The sequence below is a fragment of the Haliaeetus albicilla genome, chromosome 21 (genome assembly GCF_947461875.1).
Source record: "Haliaeetus albicilla chromosome 21, bHalAlb1.1, whole genome shotgun sequence".
Taxonomy (NCBI): Eukaryota; Metazoa; Chordata; class Aves; order Accipitriformes; family Accipitridae; genus Haliaeetus; species Haliaeetus albicilla.
This window is the reverse complement of record NC_091503.1, coordinates 20,265,919-20,285,527: the sequence shown is the minus strand read 5'-3', so window position 1 is coordinate 20,285,527 and position 19,609 is coordinate 20,265,919. Positions and strand designations below refer to the sequence as shown.

Genomic DNA, 19,609 nt, shown 5'->3' with positions numbered 1-19,609 from the left:
TCCTGACCCCCAGCATTCATTATCCATTAGTCTCTCATTCATTCCCCCTGGGAAAAGCTCCTCCAACATAAAACACTCCTATATTTTGGGTAGACGCAAACAAAACAACAGCTTACCCTGCCCTGAAATTGCTTTTTTTTCCTGCGATCTTACAAGACTTTACTTCTGAAGCCAGATTTGCCCTCAAAGCGATTGTATTTTCAGAGCAGGTGAGATGTTGGTTTGAATTATCGACTCACACCTTTATGAAGCACACAGGATCAGGAGAGCTGCTGGAAATTTCGTGAACTGAGCTCTTTTTGCAGCTCTGCCAGAAAAATGCAGCTCAAATTTCGTTACATGTGTTCACAGCCTGATGAGTCATTATGGGCCAGGGATAATATAAAATAAAACCACAAAGTGATAAACAGTGGAGTAATATAAGTAACTCTGAAGCAGAAGGAACGCTATATATCAAGAGTAAGGCCAGCCTAACGAAAGATCCTCAATAAGGGAAATGACCTGTGAGCTGGCCTATAAGCTCTGCACATCTGTGCTCTTCAGAAGTGCAGGAGGAGCCTAGGATCAGCTCCAGTTTCTTGATTCCCAGGTTAACCCACATCGTCGGCACAGACAAACCACAGAGGGAAACGGGCCAGGCAACTCTGCAGTGAGCCTTCCAGCTGATATACTAGCTGCAGTAGTAGCCATTGAGCAGAGCCGAGTGACAATCGCGTTGTTGGTCCCTTTGGAATTGCCGTCATATTTAATATTTATCCCACCTTATAAAGGAATGGAAAAAACAAATCAACACGTGAAAATTTGAGGATGGGGAAAAGGGAAGGAGAAAAGTCAGAGCTGCTCAGTCAAAATGCTTGGGAGATTTCCAAGTGTTTCCCCTGAAGTTTTACAACTGGACACGTTTGTTTTACTGTAAATTAATCTGGAATGTGAAACAAAAAGGCATTTCCAACTTAGAGAAGTAATTTCCAACTTAGTTTTGAAATGAGGCATGTGGTGATTACCCCCCCCCCCCAACTTTCTCTTTCTCTGGTGTTTTCCCTATGATAAGGGGAATTCGGGTGTGTGTTGGGATAGACTTGGCCTTTTCTTATAACCAGGCTATTTTTCCAATGAATTTCCAATGTCAAAGCCACTGCAGTCTGCTGTGTCTTCATTCGCAGCATCTTGTCCTTTCCCCTGTGGCAACATGGGCCAGATGGGAACTTTCCATGGGCCACCTACGCCACTCTAAAAATGAGCAAGCAGAGCCCCTGTGGCTGGCACTGCAGACTGCTGTCAAATCCCTAGAGACTGGCCACTACACAGCTACTTCTCCAGCCTGAGAAGTGGCTGTGTTTGCAAAGGTTGCTGTAGGGAACAGCTTGTGGGCACAGAGAAGGGAAGAGAGTGAAAGGGGATGGACTGTCACGAACCCAGGGTAGGTCTCGGTGGCTGCAGACAACTGAAAAAGTCTTCCACACAATTTGGAAATGGAGGAACAAGACATCCAGATGTGAGGCTGATATCCAGCCATTTGCATGTGTGTAGGAAACAAGAGAGGCTGGGGAAGCCCTTATCCCTAACAAAAGATTGCGCTATTCCTGTGGTGAGAGCATAGAGAGACCTGGCCCTGTGGCAGACATTGACTGCCAAAGTCACCTGAAGAGCACAGAACCAGTGGCTCTTCCCCCCGGAGACCCCTCGCAGGTGCTCCACGCATTAGATGCGCCACGGCTGTCATTGCACTGGACTGCGGGGCTGCACCGTGGCAAGCACCCCCATGGCCCCGCATGGCGGGCCATTTCCATCCCATGGCACTTCCCCAAGCACGCGAGCCGATGCACCAGCAACATGCCCTCCTACAACCTGGCGTGTGTCGCGAGGTGTCGAGAGGCTTTTGGGTAGCCCTGGTCTGTCTTCAGCTGTTATAATCCAGAGCGAAATGTGCACGACAGCGTTCACGTCAAGTTAAAATAAATCAAAATGAGCATCGTATTCATCCTGCCTGGCTCATGGTAGCAGCAACAAACTAACAAGTACTAACCCCAGACCTGCGAACATTTTGTTGTTAGCACCACTAGTGATTTATAAGGAATTAAGCAAAATGTTGCTTGTGCTGAGCGGCCTCAATGCAGAAACAGGAGATAAAACACATCAGTGTTTATCCTCTACTGCAGGAAGGGGTTGGGCAGGAGAGGAGTTATTTTTGCATTGTGGTCCTGTGAAACGCAAATTTCACATGGATTTTCATGCAGACTCATAAATCAGTCCATGTTCCCTCTAAAAGTTCATGGTCCTTAGCAAACCTCTCAGTGAACCAGGGCCGAGCTTCGAGATTTTAAAGAAACCTGAAACCAAGCAAGTTTCAACTAATTTCATATTTTGCTGTGAACATTTTGCTCAGGTCTAACTCGTTTGTTTAGGAGTTTAGGCAAGTACAACCGCGTCCTTTGGGAGAAAAAAAAAAAAAAGCTCTGAGAAATCAAATACACCACACAAAAAGTAATTACAAAAAATCTTTACCTAAATCTAAATTGCTCCCTGTTCTGTGTTCATTGTATTACTTGCAAAGGTTTCAGTTAAGGTAAGGGTTCAACTTTCATTTTGACACCTGATTTTTATTTGTTCGTGATTTCTCCCCCTCAGGAAATTTGGTGTGCTGGCCTTATTCGCAGCACGGCTTGCTTGCTTTTGTTCAGGGAGGCATAATGGTTTCAGACACACGTTAGTCAAGCAGTCAGAGGAAAATCTGCTCTCTCCTCATTGCAAAATAAAAATAAAATTAAAATATCACCTAGTAAGAACAATTAAAATATGTCAGATCTTGCAAACATATTCCTGTGCTTTCCCTGTTTGCCTGTGCCCACCTCACCTTTCTGGTCTTGTAATTACAACGGGAGTGCTTTGAAGTAGGAACTGCTTTAAAGGTTTCACTCCGTGGCGTCCAAAACACAAAAACACAGCGTGCGCCCACGGCCGTGCCCACATCTGAACTTCCAGGGTGGGTTGCCATTCGGCCGAAGTGCCAGTGGCATTTAACCGGGCAGGTCCATAACGCCAGTGCCGATGCCCCCAGCACACCGGAGACGCGGCCCCGCCGCGCTGCCGGCCCTGCTGCGTACAGGCAGGTCGCTGCCTGCCTCCCTGGTGCAGCTGCAGTGCCGTTGGGGAGGTCTGGGGTAAACCTCACGGGCCAGAAATTAATGAAGGGCAGGGAGCCGCAGCGTGTTTGCAGCCGCGGCGTGCCCGACGCTGCGGCCAGCGCAGCAGGATCACAGCTCTAGCTGCCTGCCTCATCCCCGGCCGCCTCGTAGCCCCAGCACTAAGGAAGCTCGTAATAAAATGCTGAAACGGGTATCATAGTTGCAAAGTATTTTCCTCCTCTAGCAAAGCACAGACCTTCCCACCGACAGCCCAAACGCACAGCCCTGGCCCCCTCGCCCACCCCCAAGGTGCGCATTAAGCTTCCAGCTCTGCAGGATGCTGAGCAGAGGGGATCGGGACAGAGATACAAGGGCGATGGGCAATGCACACCCTGTGCTCTTTCACCAGCTGGAACACGCCAGCCCAGACCTGGGGAGGCTTTCCTCCCACCTACCCTTCCACCGCCGCGTCCCTTTGGGCGCCAGGTGAGGTTGGGGAGGGAAGCGGCCCTCGGTCCCGCTCTCCCAGCATCTCTGCTGAGACGGCGCTTTCGCCTGCCGAGCACAAGGACGGGCGGGTTTCCCCACACCTCCGCAAAAGTTGTTTTTGCAAAGGCTGCTTTTCTTAGCCCGGCATTTAAAAGCAGAAGTTTTCAGGGCATAAATCATCCTGTGACTTGTTGCGAAGCCTGCGAGAAGAGATAAAGGCAAGACAGTTTGACAAACCGTTGGGAGAGGGAGGAGGAGGGAGAGGGCAAGGGGGGAGCGCGAAGGAGGGAGGCACAGCGCCGACCCTCCTCGGATTATGTCATAGGTCAGCCGAAAGGATGCAAATAAGATTGAGAAGCTGTTTCCAAACTTTCTGAGGCTGGCTACGACTACACGTACCCGCTACAGAGCTGGGCGTAATAAATATTGCACTCACAGAGAGCATTACATCACATAAAGGGAAAAGCCAGCAGATGAACTCACACCATAAAACCTTGGCTTGGTATCTAGCCAAGCCCGAGCAGACAGCCCCGTTATTACGGAGTGGACAGAGCTCTGCACGCTGCTGCAGCTTCACCCTTCCACTTCCCACCACCTCCTCCAGCGCAGACAACCCTGCCCCGCTCCCCCTCCGTGCTCCCGCAGCCCCACCAGCAGCTGTCCCGGGCACCCATAGCCAGCCACGCGGTACGAAACAGCACACCAAACATCTGGCAAATTTTAAAAACATGCTCCTCTCTTTCCAGCATACTTTCCTCACAGCAGCTCCAGTTTGTTTTTCTAATTTTTCTAGTGAATTTATTGACCATTAATGGCTCTGAGTGACACACCAAAATTTATAGGCAGAGTGGGTCTGATTCTCGTTTACATTAGGGCTCTCTTATATCTGTTGGGATGCACTGAGAGTCTTGAAGTGGGCTTAAATTTCACTTTGCACACAAAATGCTTTCTACAGCAAAAGGAGAGTTGAGAGTTACATCCATGCCCAGTGTCTCTCCACTGAGTTTCCCGATAACCAGTAAGGACAACGCTGGGGGATATTGTGACAGGGAAAACTGGAGTGTGACTCAGATCCCAGCACCCCCAGCCCCCCTTTCCAGGGCTTTGGTAAAGACGAGAGGCACAGCAGCCCTTCCCGCTGCCTGGCCCACCAGCCCAGCAAGGTTATTTATTGCCAGCCAGCCTTGGCCCCGGCGCACGGCTGCAGGCACTGCAGCCCTCAGCTTGGTTCAGCCTCGACGTCTTACAGTGCTGTGACACGGCTTTCTCCAAGAGTCTTCTGAGAGGGGATAAAATATTGGGATCAGGATGAGCCAAACTGGCCTGCTGGGGCCTTTTCTCTCTAATATCTTCATTCTGTCAAAATTATACTTGATCGTGTTTCGTTACTGTTGTTTCTAACTTTCACCTCTGCCTCAGCAATTCCATCTGGTAGGTCATATTCCTCTCTCTGATTGCTTTTTGGATAAAAACATGCTCACTGGAGCCTGCCTGGAATTAGTTTTTCTTTCTATTTCCACTAGATGCTCAGCTCAACCCCATAGTTTCCCTGACTTAATACAGACAGGGTCAACCCACCTTTGCCTTCCTGGCACATGCATTCAAGCACTGATTCCCATGTGCTACAATAACCCCATTACATTTTTAACAATCTCCAAGGGGGAGTCATTTACAGGGACTTGAACTGAAAAGTGCAAGTTTCCTATCATCCTCTTGCGTGTGCACTCATGCGCATATTAAATCAGCAATGATAGGAGAAAAAAAAAAAACAACACTGTCTTGGCTATGTCCCCAGGACATTCTTTGAAAACTGATGATGTACATCTGCCTTAACTGTCTGGGTCTGAAATAATTAAAGACCACTCTTTTTTCCCTCCTATTAATGTCATTGAGTATCTGGAAACACTTTTTTATTTAGAATTTTATGCCTGGCTTGTTAGAACACCATCCCCAATAACCTCATTTCCACCTCCCATAATTACAGCAGCTTGACCACTAAAGTACAACGAGTGGCTGAAACACTGCTGGCTACTGCACGGTTGCCATTTACACCCACTGGCGCTCTGTTGTGCTACAACAAGGTGGAACAAAAAGATTTCCCATCTCTAGAAGACTGCAAAAAAGACCTTCTTTAACGTTACTTTGCTGGCTTGCTCTGTGTATGATGGAAATATTCAAAGGTCTGGACTCTTTCCAGAGTGTGTCCAGGCAGGGCTGCAGACCCACCTCCAGTCACAAAGATGACAGGCTGGACTGAGGAAAGGACTTGGGTAACCAACCAGTTAGCCAACCAATCCACCAGTTGATGGGTGAACTACAGATGCTAGTCCTAAGCAGACTTCTTCGAGTTCTTAAGTAGGCAGAGGTAAAGAAAACAAAGCAGGAAGTGTTTTAAAGATGTTTTTAGCTAGCTAGCTGTTGTGCAGCAACCGCACGTCACGGTGGCAGGCCCCAGGGAGCCCAAACTGTCACCCTTACGGAAAAGGGACCAACAGCTAGTGGGACCTGTGCAGCTCCGCATCTCTCTGTGCGAGCTGAGGCCAAGCAATGCACTGGCAAAGTGTCTGGGCAGTAGGCTCGGACCCCAGCTGAGGAGAAAAGGTATTCGCGGAGATCTTAGAGATCCCTTTTCTGGTGGGAAGCCTGAGAAAAGAGTGGTCTCCCTCTGATCTCTTCTGCTTCTCACCCTGCATTTCTTTCCTCCCTCCTTAGTCTTCTCTTCCATGGACATTCCTGTAGACGTCACAGGGAAAAAGGACTATTTCTGACCGTGGTCCCAAAGGCTGGGAAGGAAGGAAGACTGACCCTCAAACAGAGATGCTAGCTTGGGGAAACAGCAAGACACCCTTTCAAACATTTAAAGCCTTCTAGTCTAACTGGAAAATATTACCTCTTCCCCAGACAGGATGCCAGGTAAATGTAGATTTTTTTTTTGGTCCAAGCAATAACCTGAAAAATAGCAATCCCCAACCCATTTTTTATTTTGCCCAACTTCTGTTTCCTTGCTTGTACATGTCAATATTTACAAGCTCTACCACTTCTTGGATTATTTATTTTCCCTGGTCTATTTCACTCAGTGAAAAATCTCTCCAGCTTGGGACTTGACAGTTTGTTGCTGATATCCATCTTTATTAACTTCACTGCTGCAAAAAAACAACAACAACAACATATAGTCATAAAAAAAAAAAAAACAAAACACAAAACCAAACTCAGAATGATGCTTAAATCTGGTGGGGGCCGGGGGGGGAATCTCCAAAAATAGCCAGTGGTTTTCAGCGACATACATTTTTGTATGGATGTCACTAAAATGCACTTCTCCCTCCACTTCATTAGCAGTCAGTAAATTCACTGACAATCAGCAAGAAAGCTGCTGTCACCACACCTGAGGGGATGGCGAGGAGGGTTGCTCTTCCCTCCTCACCTCCCTGTGCTGCACTTTTTTCTGCTTAGGGGCAAGACCAAAAGGGCTCAGAGCTGCCAGGCTCCCTCTCGTCATCCCCGGTGAGCTCTGAAACGCAGGAGCCTGACAGACAGCGACAATCTTTCCAGACAGCTTTTAAATTTGGCCTTTGAAGGACAACGAACTACGCACTTTTAAAATGTTCCCTGTAACGTGAAATGATGAAGAAGGTTTCTCCCTCTTTGTTAGATAGACCAGGGCTCGGGCACACCTCCATTTCGCAGCTTACCACCACTGCCACCGAAGGGCACTTCAAGATAATCTGAGCTTCCCCCAAGGTGTTTTTAGCACTTCTCAGATGGAAATCGTTGCTCTCTAAGCCGAGCTGCCAGGACAACAGGCTGTGCCGGTGGGTCTCATCCTCTTCAGTGCAACGTCTGCTGGCTTGGCTCAACCAGAGGATTTGCCGGAGCCTTGCTGCCCTTGCACCAAAATGAATCAGAACCCACCCCCATATTACATCCGCTGCTCAAAACGTGGGGGCAGAGACATCTTTAATCAATCTGGCCAGATCAAGCCCATCCTTTCACATTTTCCCTGTCCTGTGTTTTTGGTCAGAGCACAAGCAAGACAGTCTGGCATACACAGACCCCTTCAGGCTGGCTCTTTTCATCTCTCTGTCCAGACTCTACAGAGTAATCTAAAAACAAACAAAGCCTCTAGTCCTGATAGCGGCAAAGATAACGTTCCCACTGTGAACCACCTCCCAGCCACACAAGGGTGGGTGCAGCTTGGCAGACAGAGAAGTTAGGGGAGGTGGCAGGGAGCTGGTTCCAGTCTACGGACACCCACTCTCCCAGTCTCCTCGAGACCCAGTGGGTCACACTGTAGGGACGGCCAAGGCCGTAGTGCCACCAAATTTTGCACATCATGAAAAGAGCGGTGTCAAACCATTCAGCTGCCTTGACATGAACAGGGCTCAAAGACTTGTCTAATCCTATAGGAGAGACCACCACATCGACAGCAAGCCGGGATGCTGTAAAACACTCACAGAAACAGCACAGTAGTTCTCTCCTGAGGTTTGCTAACACAGGTCAGCCTTAGCATTGTGAAAGCAAGCGCTCATTTCTAAGTGTGGGCACACCTGAGAAAGTGTTTGATTAAACCAGCTGGCATCACACTAAGTCTTAGCTTGCTCTTTTGTATTTTCTCTCTTGCCCGCTTGTACCTATGCTTATTTAAAAGTAGCCACGTGACTGGATAGAAAACACTTTTCTGTGAGTTCCTGTATTATCCCTTCTTAGCAGCACTGTCTGCACTGTGAAGGACAGAAAGCTAAAGGGCCTGGCTTGCTCCCAGCAGCATGGGCTCATGCAGGCTCACAGGTCATAGCACAATGTATGAGTTTCCAGTTTGGCAGACGCTCACTCCAAAGGGGTTTCCAAATTTCCTCTCTAGCCTCCTCTGACAGCCTTGGATTAATTTTGTCTGGAAGAGAAGATTTATTGCCTTTGAGTCACTGTGGTTCACTTATCTGCTCTACATCTTGAGCCCAAAGTTCAGGTAGCATTTAGCTATCACCCTTCTTATCAATTCACTGTGGGAATACCCTGGCGAGACCCTATTTCTTCCCGCTGACTGCCCACCGCTTCTTATCTTTCTGACTTTCTCTTTCAGCTGCAGCAGTCCTACCAGGGAACCCTTTCAAAAGGACAACTGTGGTTGCATTGGCTATAGGAGGTTAACAGTATGGGTGGTGAGATTCACAGCACCCCTGATGCTTCCTCTGAGCATTTCAAGCGTGCTAAAGCCAAAGTATCGAAACAAGAACTTCCAAGTTTTTGAATGAGATCAGCTTGATACCCAAGGGCCTGACTCTGCCCCGGTGGCTTTAGCTCTGGTTTACAGCCAAAGTTGAGAGAAATCTGTTTTCCAGTTCCCATTTGGATGCAGCTGAAATCCCACCAGCATGGTCCATCCTGGGAGCGGGCTGTGTCTCTGCGCCCTGGGACCTGGCGCCGACCCAGATGGCAGCAGTGCTGTGAGAGAGGCCGCTCTCGCGTGGTTCTCATCACTTTGGGCAGAGGTTAGTTCGCGGGATTTGGCATCTTCGGACCCAAGCCTAGGCAATTCGACTCGGACTTAAATCTGTTGCCTAAACCCAGTTTGGATCTAATTGCAAATGGCTCTGGACAGCCCTGGAGGGCGTGGGAGATTTTGTCCTTTCTGCCTGAGAAAAGCTGCTCCAAGTGCTGCGTTGTCAGGTAGCCCGTATGTTTGTTTATTTGCCTGATCGCTTCCTCAGTCCCCTTCTGAATAATTTCTTGATGGATAGTTACAGCCGGCTCCAGTGACAGGTCCTTCCCACCAGCAGCACTGTTTGGGGACACCCGTAAGCCGCTCCAGCGGGATGCGTGGTTGCAGGAGGGGGAGGAAGGCAACGACCTAAAACTCTTCCCCCTCTGAGGCTGCCAAAGACGCTGTGGGGCTGCAGAGGAATTTTCCACTGAGCTGGAAAGTGCCCCCACGCTTCGGCGGGGAGTCATCTCAGCGGCGCGCACCACGCAGGGGAAGGACTGGCTTTGAGTCAGCGCTGCGCAGAGCCGAGCAGCTGCGTGCTTTACGTCGCGCCGTGCGTGCGAACGTGAGTCTGCCTGAGGTCAGCGCTGCTCGCAGGCGCGCACGGTCACGTCGCTCGCAAAAGCGGGGCGCTCGCGGTGGCTGAAGACGCAAGGGGTTGTGGTAATTTATTCTTTTAAATGAAGGGTTTATTTCGGGAGCTCAGTGTTTTATTTCCCATCCTTTATGACTCATTAAGTCAGGTGAGCCACCTCTATTATTTACTTATACTTTTATATTTCAAGGGCAGGTCCTAAATTGATATTTGTATCAGCTGAGCACCTTCTGAGGCCAAGCTCCCTCGTTTATCTGCCTGCTTAGCTAGGGATTTATCTTGCATTCATACCCATGCTGTACGAGTGCCTCCTCAACAGTCGGTTAGAGCAGCAGGTATTTGACAATTTGCTTCACAACCACTACGTTCTGTGCTTGTCAATAACTATTGGTGCACTAACGGAAAAGAAAATAACTTCCACACTTTTCAATTATCATTTCTGTTTGAAAACACAACTGGAAAAGAAAAAATCATAAGAAACTCGTAAAGCTCAGGGAGCGGAGTTGTTGCCATGTGGCAAAAAGAGTCATTGCCAATGCACAGAAGAGCTGAGAGAAAACTACTGATAAACATTTAAAAAAAATTTTAAGACGATGACAAAACGATGACCAAAAAAGACTAGCTAACCCCCATTTCAACTTCCACATTTCCTTTCCATAAAACCATTTGAAAGGAAAGAGGGGGTTTCAGAGATGATATCTCCCCCCCCCCAAAGCACTTAATCAGAGGTTTACAAACCAGTAAATCAAAGGAGACTGTGACATTCCAGCCAGAGAAGCGAACAGCGAGATTAAGTGGATTAGTCTACTGTACAGGAATCCAAGGAATGCAGCCCGCATGTGCTTTTGTTGTGGATTACTCAGCAGCAACATTATGGTTTTACATCTCCCAGAAACATATGGGCATGTGCACTTGTGCAAACCAACAAGAAATAGCAGTCCCTAACACGCCGCTTCGCTGAACCGGCTGTGCTGATTTCAGCAGATACAGCGTTTTCCAGGGAGAGGAGGAGAGCATCCGAACATTTTGCTGTATCAGTTGAAAATGAAGCAGCAAACAAGCTACTCGCACCAGAAACAGGCAGACACATGTGTTTAGTTCACAGGCAAAGACATCTCCCTTTAGCCATTAACCATCCACCTGTTAATGATCCAGTGAAATCCCTCAGTTCAGACACGACAAAACTTTAAGAAAGTCAGGTCCCGACCAAAACTTAGCATCTCAGACCAATAACGGTTTTGGGGTTGTTTTAATTGGGTGCAAAATTATACATGAATTCATAGCCTGTACAGACTGTCGAAAGGGGGTGGGTGGAGACACGGGGAAGAAGCAGTAAGTGACGAATAAATGAACAAACTATTACTAGCCAGAGTTAACAGTTTGTATTAGCAGTCAGTAATAAATAATTAATATAGCCCTAGGAGATATAAAGCCACTGACATGGTATCTTGCGTTTGGCTCTAAATGCAACTCGAGATAACCTACTTTGAACAGTAATGTGTTCACAGTATGTGGGAATTAACTGCTCAATGTAATAAGTACTATTGAATTTCCCATCTCTGTACAGATAAAGGGCAACTGCCACCAAAAAACACAGTAATAACAGTAACCAAATGATAAAAAAAGCAAACAAACCTGCTTTTCATTACATCCTTAAAATGTTATAGGTTAAAATAATCTTAAAAGGGCTTAAAAAACAGCAATTAAATCTTTCCATTTCTGTTTTCCAAGACTGCAGCTGAGAAAACGAAAGAGGCCTAAGTGCCATACCGTGCTAGCCTTGCTAATAACTCTCTGTGAAAAATCTCATTAATTCAGTCTGGCTCTTCAGATCAGCCGCTAAGACCTTGTATTGTCAGTCATCCTCTGGCCTTTTCAGGATTTCCACAGCCTAACTAGCAGAGTCTCCATGGAAACCATGCAGTCATGCTTTGCACATCCCCAGAACTTTTTGTTCCTGACAAAGCTTGAAAAATCACATGCAGCATGGAGAGTTTAACACAGTGAACTAAACCCTGACCCACACTTATAAATGATAAACCCCAGCATACCAGCTTTATTATAAATGATTTCCTTACAAGATACTTAGCCAAGCCGGCAAAATGCTGAACCAGACAACATGGGAGGAATGCAGCTCCAGAGAGAGGAAACAAACAAACTGAAGCGAAACACAGAGTTTCGGGCTAGTTCTGCCTCCTTTGAAAGCACTGGAAGCACTAGGTACGGAAACAAGCAGAGACCAGGAGGAGCGCTTTGAAGTTGCCTTTCCCCGAAAATGGCATCCCCACAGCCCTCCGAAGAGGAGTCAGCTCTCTCGTGACTGTGCGTCACGATGGTGCTGATTCACTTGTCTGGCTGTGCATCCCGGCCGGCAGAGGCGGCAGGAGCCGGGTCTCCAGCCCTGTGGCTGCGCAGTGCCCCCAGGACCCTGCCTGCGCCTGGGAAAGCCCTGGCCGAGGACTGCCGACCCCTCCAGCATGGGAGCAGGCATGCGGGTCAATATTGCAGAACCGGTACCAAAGGCGGTAGCGGCACTGCCCTCAAAATGAGATTCTCCGGCTTGCAACTGGGAACCGGCAGGCTTAGAGGGCGCACACGTGTCCAATGGAGAGTAAGAGGTTGGTGACCTGCTCAAGTCTTCACCCCAAGCCTAGACGCTCCCCACCAGGCTCTGCCAGGACGGCTGGGGGCAGTGGTCACTGGTTACGCTGACCCTCCTCATCCCCACCAATGTGTGGAGGGAGTACTCACACCAACAGCATCACTGCCCAATATAAAGTATTGATTATAGCCAGCAGGGGAGGGACGAGCAGCCCGTCACTTCCCCCAGAAACGAGTCTGTGGAAAGCCCCACCGCATGGCCAGCACTTGGCTGTCACTTGTTTCTTGGCACTGCAAGAGCCCCATGGCATTTTTCCTCTCTCCTCCCAAGCAGCGCTGCCAGTCCTTGCTTGGGGAAGCAGTTGCACAAAGATGCTCTACGTGGGAGGACCAGCAAAAGTCAGAAAGGTCACATGCGGAGAAGGAGTCACTGCAGGCCAAATTCGTTTCACCGCAGTAAATTCTCAGCACTGGTGCAGATGAGCAACCACCCGCTCGGCGCAGCGTCTGGGTTTGTGAGAAAAGAAGTGACTCATAGCTGAGGGTCATGCTGTAATCTGGGAGGACTGCCAGGGGAGGGAGAGAGCCACACTCAGCCTGATCCATGGTGAGCTCACTCCTTACATGGGGCGGAAGATGCAATCCACCGCAAGAGGATCAGAGAGCACCAAGTGGGCTGAACCGGTCGTTTGGGAGCTGGCAGACGCGCGCTTCCACCCCGAGTTGCAAATAACGAGTTTAGGATTAGGAAGTCACCCTCACATGGGACGGCTCAAGAGGTGTTTGGCACATGCAATCCCTCCCCGGTGGGATGCAGGAGGTCAGAGCAGGCTTTGTTTCCATGGGGTTCCCCCGATGCGTCACCACAACGGACGGAAAACATTTCCCCACCTTCTCCTCCCCCAGCAAGGAGTGGTGCATAATCAGCAGGAAGCCTTGTATCTCTGGGGCCTTTCAGAAAATAACCACAGGCATCGGAACCGGCACGGTGTGGGACACGCAGGCCTGATGGATGCTGCCCGAGCTGGCTAGAGCTCTGGGGCTGGCCCCGCACAAGCTAGGAGAATTACTTTGCCACTGCTGTTCTTCGGCGAGCGGCATATGCTGATGCTCTCTCTCAAAGCCGTTCACCACCAATGCCAACCATCTGCTTCGTTCACCACCCAAGCAGCTGCTGCTTGGCTACGGAGCAGGTGAATAGCTCGGGTACCTGAATGGTGGAAACCTCAGGTCCTCACCCTGAGGTGGACATCCAGCCCCCCTTCCCTGGTGAAGACCTTGCTGTGCCCCGCAGGCTATTTGCAAGGCCAGAGGAAGCAGATGGCGTTGGGCTGGAGCAGGAGCCTGAGCGGAATGACAGCCACCGCTTGCAACAGCTTCAGTTTATTCGTTTGCCCATGACGACTGAGAGGACCAGACCTCAAGGGACAGCCCTGGGAGACGATTTTATGCAAAAGCCTTGATTCCTGCTTGCTGTGCTGCGAAATTGTACGTGTGTTGGATTAAAAGCAATAAAACATCTTCTTTGCATCTCTTGCTCTGATCTCTTATTTTCTTCAGCTTTGCCTCTCTTGCAGCCAGGGCCAAGAGCCTCTGGCAGCCCAGGAGCCATGGCAGCCTGAAGCACTGCCTTGAAGACTTCAGAAATTATAATGGCTGCTTACTTGCTGAATACAGTGTGAAATACAGCCATCCCCAAAAGGGCAGAATTATTAAAATACAACAAGATGACCACATGTGCCATTTCAAAACTCAGGAAGGTGTGGAGATGGATAGAGCGCAGGATTTGTTGCCACAATCGTCAAGGTGAAGCAGGTCCCCCTGAACGAGTGCTGGTCTCTTACCAGTCGCACTTGGCTCCTGTCCCTCCTCCTGCTCCACCTGGGTGTTGGTGCATCAATGATGGTGACACATAAGCTCAGTAAATACCTCCTAAGTACATTCTGCGGTGGCCCCAGATGATCCCCAACCTCAGTTGGAGCAAGCTCATGTAGCCAAAGCTCTCTTCATTGCATCAGCTCTTCCCAAGTTCCTTGCTTTCTCTGCTATACATTAGCCACCTTCTCTCTGCTGTAGTCCACCTCAAAGTGCAATGAGACCCTCCTTCAGCAAGAATACCCAAAATGGGTTATTGTTTTCCCTTTCAGGCAGACAAACAACTTCCCTTTACCACGTCCCTCTCCCCTTTCCTGGTCCAGAACAGTGATGGTAGGTTTGACATGCAGGCTCCTAGGAGAGGGCATTCCCCAGATGAGTAGCTTTTTCTTTGCCATTAGCTCTGGACAGAGTGGAGAAAAGCTGCTTACAGGCAACAGCAAGCTGTGCTGGCACAGTCCCCAAAGACGCAGCAGGATGCAGATCAGCCAAGGCTAACAATCCTGCCGCCTACTGCTCTGACTCTTCCAGGCAACTCTTCCATGGGACACTAGGACACTCACCTGTAGCACACCAGGTCTGCAAAAGTACCTCCGAGCTGAAAATAGGGGTCCAAGCCCGTGTGCCCTGGGCCCACTACTGCACAACGTGTTCAGAGAAACTGAGGTCCTGAACAAGAGCAACAGACTATGACAGGTCAGCAGAGATTCCCACCACCCCTGTCAATATCTAGGATGACAAGTCATCATCCTCAGCTGCAGCTCAGTAACTAAAGCACTAATCAAGGTTCAACCGATGACTACTAAAAGCACAAGGGAAAGCCTGTGAGCTTGAGGCTACTGCACAAAATTAAAATAAGCAAGGAGTACTCTTCTGCTTTGATACTGCAACTGTATTTATTTTCCTGGAACTGCAGCCACACGGGTCTGGCTGAAACGTGGTTCTCAGCCTGGGACATGGCTGCAGAGCAGTAGTCCTTTGCCTTGGTCAGAGCAAATGAGGCTGAGCACTGCAAGGAGACTTTGGTCCCCGAGAAGGGCTAGTATGGGATGCTTCCTAGTCAGCAATGCTAGATCTGCTTTTTGAGAAAGCGGTCGGAGCTTGAAAGCATACCACAAAAAAAGACCCTAGGAAGGAGGCAGAGAAAGCACTGAATCTATCCAAGAGCTTGTTGGTCGCCTAGTCTCAGCTTGCCTCTGCCCACTGCTTTCATCCCTTCGGGGGACACCTCCCACAAAAAGGCCCTGGTGTTATCCTCAGACCACTCATCCATGCTGGAAGTGGCAAAACACGTCCACGCAAAGGGGATATTCGGCTGCAAGGGTCTCCTTCCAGAAGGTACCTGCCTGCTGTCCTGGGGTGCATGGGAGCTGCCAGCAGAGTGGAGCAGCACCAGCCTCATCACCGCTGCTCTCTGCTTGCTTCTGGGACCGTGCTTAGGCTCTGAATAGCCACAAATCCCACTAGTGTCTGGGCTGAGGTATTTGCACAGAAATAACGTGATAGATCACATCGCTTCAGGCACTGACAATCCGAACCTGCTGCATAAAAACCTTTTTCTGTGAGGTCTTTTGTTTTCATGCAGGCCCAGTTTGGATTGTGATAGACAAGGCAAGGGGAAACCGGTCACTTCTCACCTGCTGTCTGACTTAGAGCTTCCTCAGCTCTGCAACAACATCAGGTTGTTAAAATTCCTAGATATGCAAAGCAAAATCCAAGTAGGATGCTCATAGGATTTGCACTTTTGTGAAAAAGAGAGACTACCACAGGGACTTGAGCTTACTTATAAAAAACGAGATGGCATGTGTGGGGCATCCAGAAACACAGATCTTTCTTTGAATCTACAGAAGAAAGAGGGAGGCAAGAATGGACAGGTGAGATGGCCACTTGAGCTGACTGTGGGAGGTCCATAGTGAAGGACAAGCAGAGACAAGACAGCAGAGATTACACAAAGTCCAGATGAAAATCACCTCCTTCAGGATCTTTTCAACAAATTTAAACCAGGAACAAACACAAACCCTTATCAGCGATTTTTGTCATAGGGCTCCTGTGGTTTTGATCTAGCAGCAGATACCCTACAATCTTGCAGAAGCACAGCCTGACACTCCCTGTAGATATGAGCAGGCTATTTACCATTTCTCTGACTTCACTTTCTCCATCGTGACAACATTAATAGCAGATACTTTATCAAGCCTTTCATAAAAACTATTTATTGGTAAAGCACTTGAAGAGCAATGTATGATGGCCATCCTCCTCCATTTCCCTCCGGAAGCAATAGGAGTTACTAATTTTCAAGTTAAAGTTTCATCAATGGTTAGATTCTATGAGAGTTAAATATTATCCTAAATTGAACCAGCAGCTAAGTAAACAGGTGATAAGCTTTTAGTGAACTCAGGAGTAGTATAGAAAAAAACCCTCCCATGTACTTTGTCTACAGGTGTGCTATGTTTATTCACTTCCATGAAGTTGTAACTGAACTTTACAGTTGGCTCCACAGTGATGCAGTTACCATAAAATTTGACAGGGGTGCTATTTGGCCAAGGCAAAAGGCAAATAGGTCTACTGAAAAACCACTTTGAGCTGTCTACTTTTTCACTAGTTCTGTTAGCAGTCAAAATTTGGATCATGCTTAATTTTCCAAAGTCTGAATAACTTGCACTCTTATAAGAAAAATTCTTTTCTTTCTATGCCTTAGATACTTCACAGATATTTTCATTAGAGAGGAATGAGGAGAGAAGGGAAACTCTTCACACTAGCTCCAAGGAGAGCCTCTGGGTCTTGCATAACACTTTGAGGCTCAAGCTCATTTCCAAACACCTTCTGAATGTACAAAGAGTTGAAAATCCATCACAAGGCAACAGTGGGATGACAGATCTTCTCCATCCATCTCAGATGCTGCCCTCCACCTGCACTCAGCCTCACTAATGTATATGTGTGAAGGAGGACTCACCTCCTATGCACACCCAGGAGACTTGGGATGCTGCTTAGGGTATCTACAAATCATATTTCCACACTGAAAACAGAGTTACTCATTTCAAAATATTAGTAAAAGCATAACACCTCAAGAACTATGGAGTCAAAATTTAGAAGCCGAGAATTAGTTTGCAGCCATCTAAAAATGCCATTAAAAAACAGCTCTCCTGAGTCTAAGAAATCTTTTTGTCTCTTCTCTGAGGAAAGGCTGCAGGCTAAACAAAAGTATGTTTCTGGTAAGTTCCTCTGTAACCATAAAATCCACATGCCTCCTCCTTCCAGTTGCATATTCCCTCAGCATCAAGCTGGGTATTCAGTTAGAAGATGCTGGTATGAACTTGTATGCCAAGGAGAAGCATGGATCCAACCTGGAGATAAACACCAACCATGCTCTGAGGAGGCTGTGCAGTTTACATTCTGTACCTGGCATGTTAGACTGGCGGCTGAAAATTGGGCCCCAGCATTCAGGCTCTCACCCACTAAGCAAATGTAGCACTATGAAACTTTGAAGACAGGTCTGGTCTTCAGCTGGAAAAGATGATCATCAAAAAGAGATGGGAGAAGCAAAGAAAAACAAACAAAAGGGAGGGAATCTTGAAAAATCATGTATTCTTTCTGCATTTCACACAGAACAGGTTTCTTGCGGGTTTCAACACCCAGCTGCTTCCAGGGACAGAACAGACATGCACGTGCCTGCAAAGCAAAACACAGCTGGAGAGCTAATTTTAGGCCTACCAGTCTTGGCAATGTCCCTTTAACAAATGAATGTATGATTTTCATGCATATGTACAAACACCAAATCCTTACAGTTAATTTAGATGGTCGTTCATGCAGTTTGGTCCAGGTACCACCAAGTGTGCCTGTCACCCTGGATGGTAAGACTACCTCCTCCTATTCACAACGCAGTCCTTGTGTCTGCAAAATCCAGTAAAGAATCTCTCAGACAACAGCTACCCCCCAGCAGAAAGGAAAAGCTGGGTTTCAGAAGTATTTTCTGGTGAAATTGCACTCACATTCATCCATCATAAGGCTGCTGAGTGATTCAACTTTTTTCTTTAATTAACGGAAAAGTGGTCTTCCTCTTTCCTTCAAAGAAGCAAATGCTGACATTTAAGGAAAGAAATAACAGGCAATATGTTTGTACTTAGGACTGATTTCAGAAAGAACAAGACTACCAGTTGCAGGCAAGGTTTATAAGAGAAGGCATTATCTTTGTTATAGTAGGAATTTCCCATTCAGGTTCTGTTTGTCCCATAGATGGAAAGACCTCTTTAGTCTCGGGTTAAAACCCAAGAGTGATCTGGATTTTAAATCTTTTACCTGAACCAGCCAACCCTGGAGATGCTCCAGAAGATTTATCTTTTGGTCATAATAGGCAAACTTTCATTCAGAATTGGCCATATGTTCTAGTACCTGGAACATTTAGTACCAAGATTCAGGAGAAGATGAGGCAAACTTACAAACCCCATCTGGTTTTGCCTATCTCCAATTTTTTGGTACTTCCTGACCCTGTCAATGCTTCCTTTCATTTCCCAGGAGAGGCACTGATTTTGATTTTCATGGCAACCCACTCTGAACTGGTAGTAAAAGGACATGGCCTCTCGTACCAAAATGTTGGTTCAGAGCACTCCAGCTACACCCTCCCCGCACTATTCTCTACTGGAGAATGACATCAAAGCACCCTCTAAGTCTTGCACATACAAACTATCCTTCTCACAGTGCTGAGGCCCTCTCGGAGATCTTCCCAGTCCCCCGCCCATGGATGCTACCAAAACAAGACCTCAGACTTTATTTTCTCTAGTACCACTTGCCAGTTCATCTAACATGAAGGGACACTCTCTGTTCAGAATGGTATGACCAAAGGCAATATATTGATCAACTCAGCCGAAACATGGAGCAAGTCCAATGATACACCAACAAACTGTGATCAAGGACACTAAACATTACACAGAAAAGACAGTACAGTGCCTTTTGTCTGCTCAACACAAATTAAACTGAGAGAGAGACTGGGATATGATGGATTTCTGCCCTAAGTGATACATTTGCATTTTGAGGAAATGGGTAAAATAAAAAGCTAGACGCGCAACTCCACTGTCTGCCCTGCTAGTTCCAGTTCAGGCTTGTTCCAAACATATTTATCAGACACTTTTGTAAACTCTTCTCAGAATGCTAGGTAATAATAACTTGCATGACACTAAAGGTAATCTCAAATATATCTTTCCTTCTCTTTTTATCTTCCTTAACACCAGAGGCATCTATCCCATCATTTGTGTGAGAACCAGACTGGATAATTTATGGAAACAAAAATAGTCTACTGAATTGAAATAAAATGCTTCAATATGTGGCAATAATAATGACTGAAATAAATTCCGTCATCACACAGACACTGAGTTTTATTAAAAAATGTGCCCACACCCAGAGCAAATGAAAATATTAATTCCATATGAAACCATCTCCTCAACTAATGAGATA

General features: G+C 47.5%; 2 long non-coding RNA genes across 2 annotated transcripts in view; one reads left to right on the top strand and one right to left on the bottom strand.

Annotated features, from left to right (window-relative positions):
• Positions 1-19,609, bottom strand: part of LOC138690269 (uncharacterized) — a 159,179-nt gene that overhangs the window by 121,522 nt on the left and 18,048 nt on the right. The gene's annotated exons all lie outside the window — the stretch shown is intronic.
• On the top strand, positions 11,440-13,819 carry LOC138690268 (uncharacterized). The gene is made up of 2 exons (XR_011329068.1): positions 11,440-13,482; positions 13,584-13,819. It is a non-coding gene; the product is annotated as an uncharacterized lncRNA (long non-coding RNA).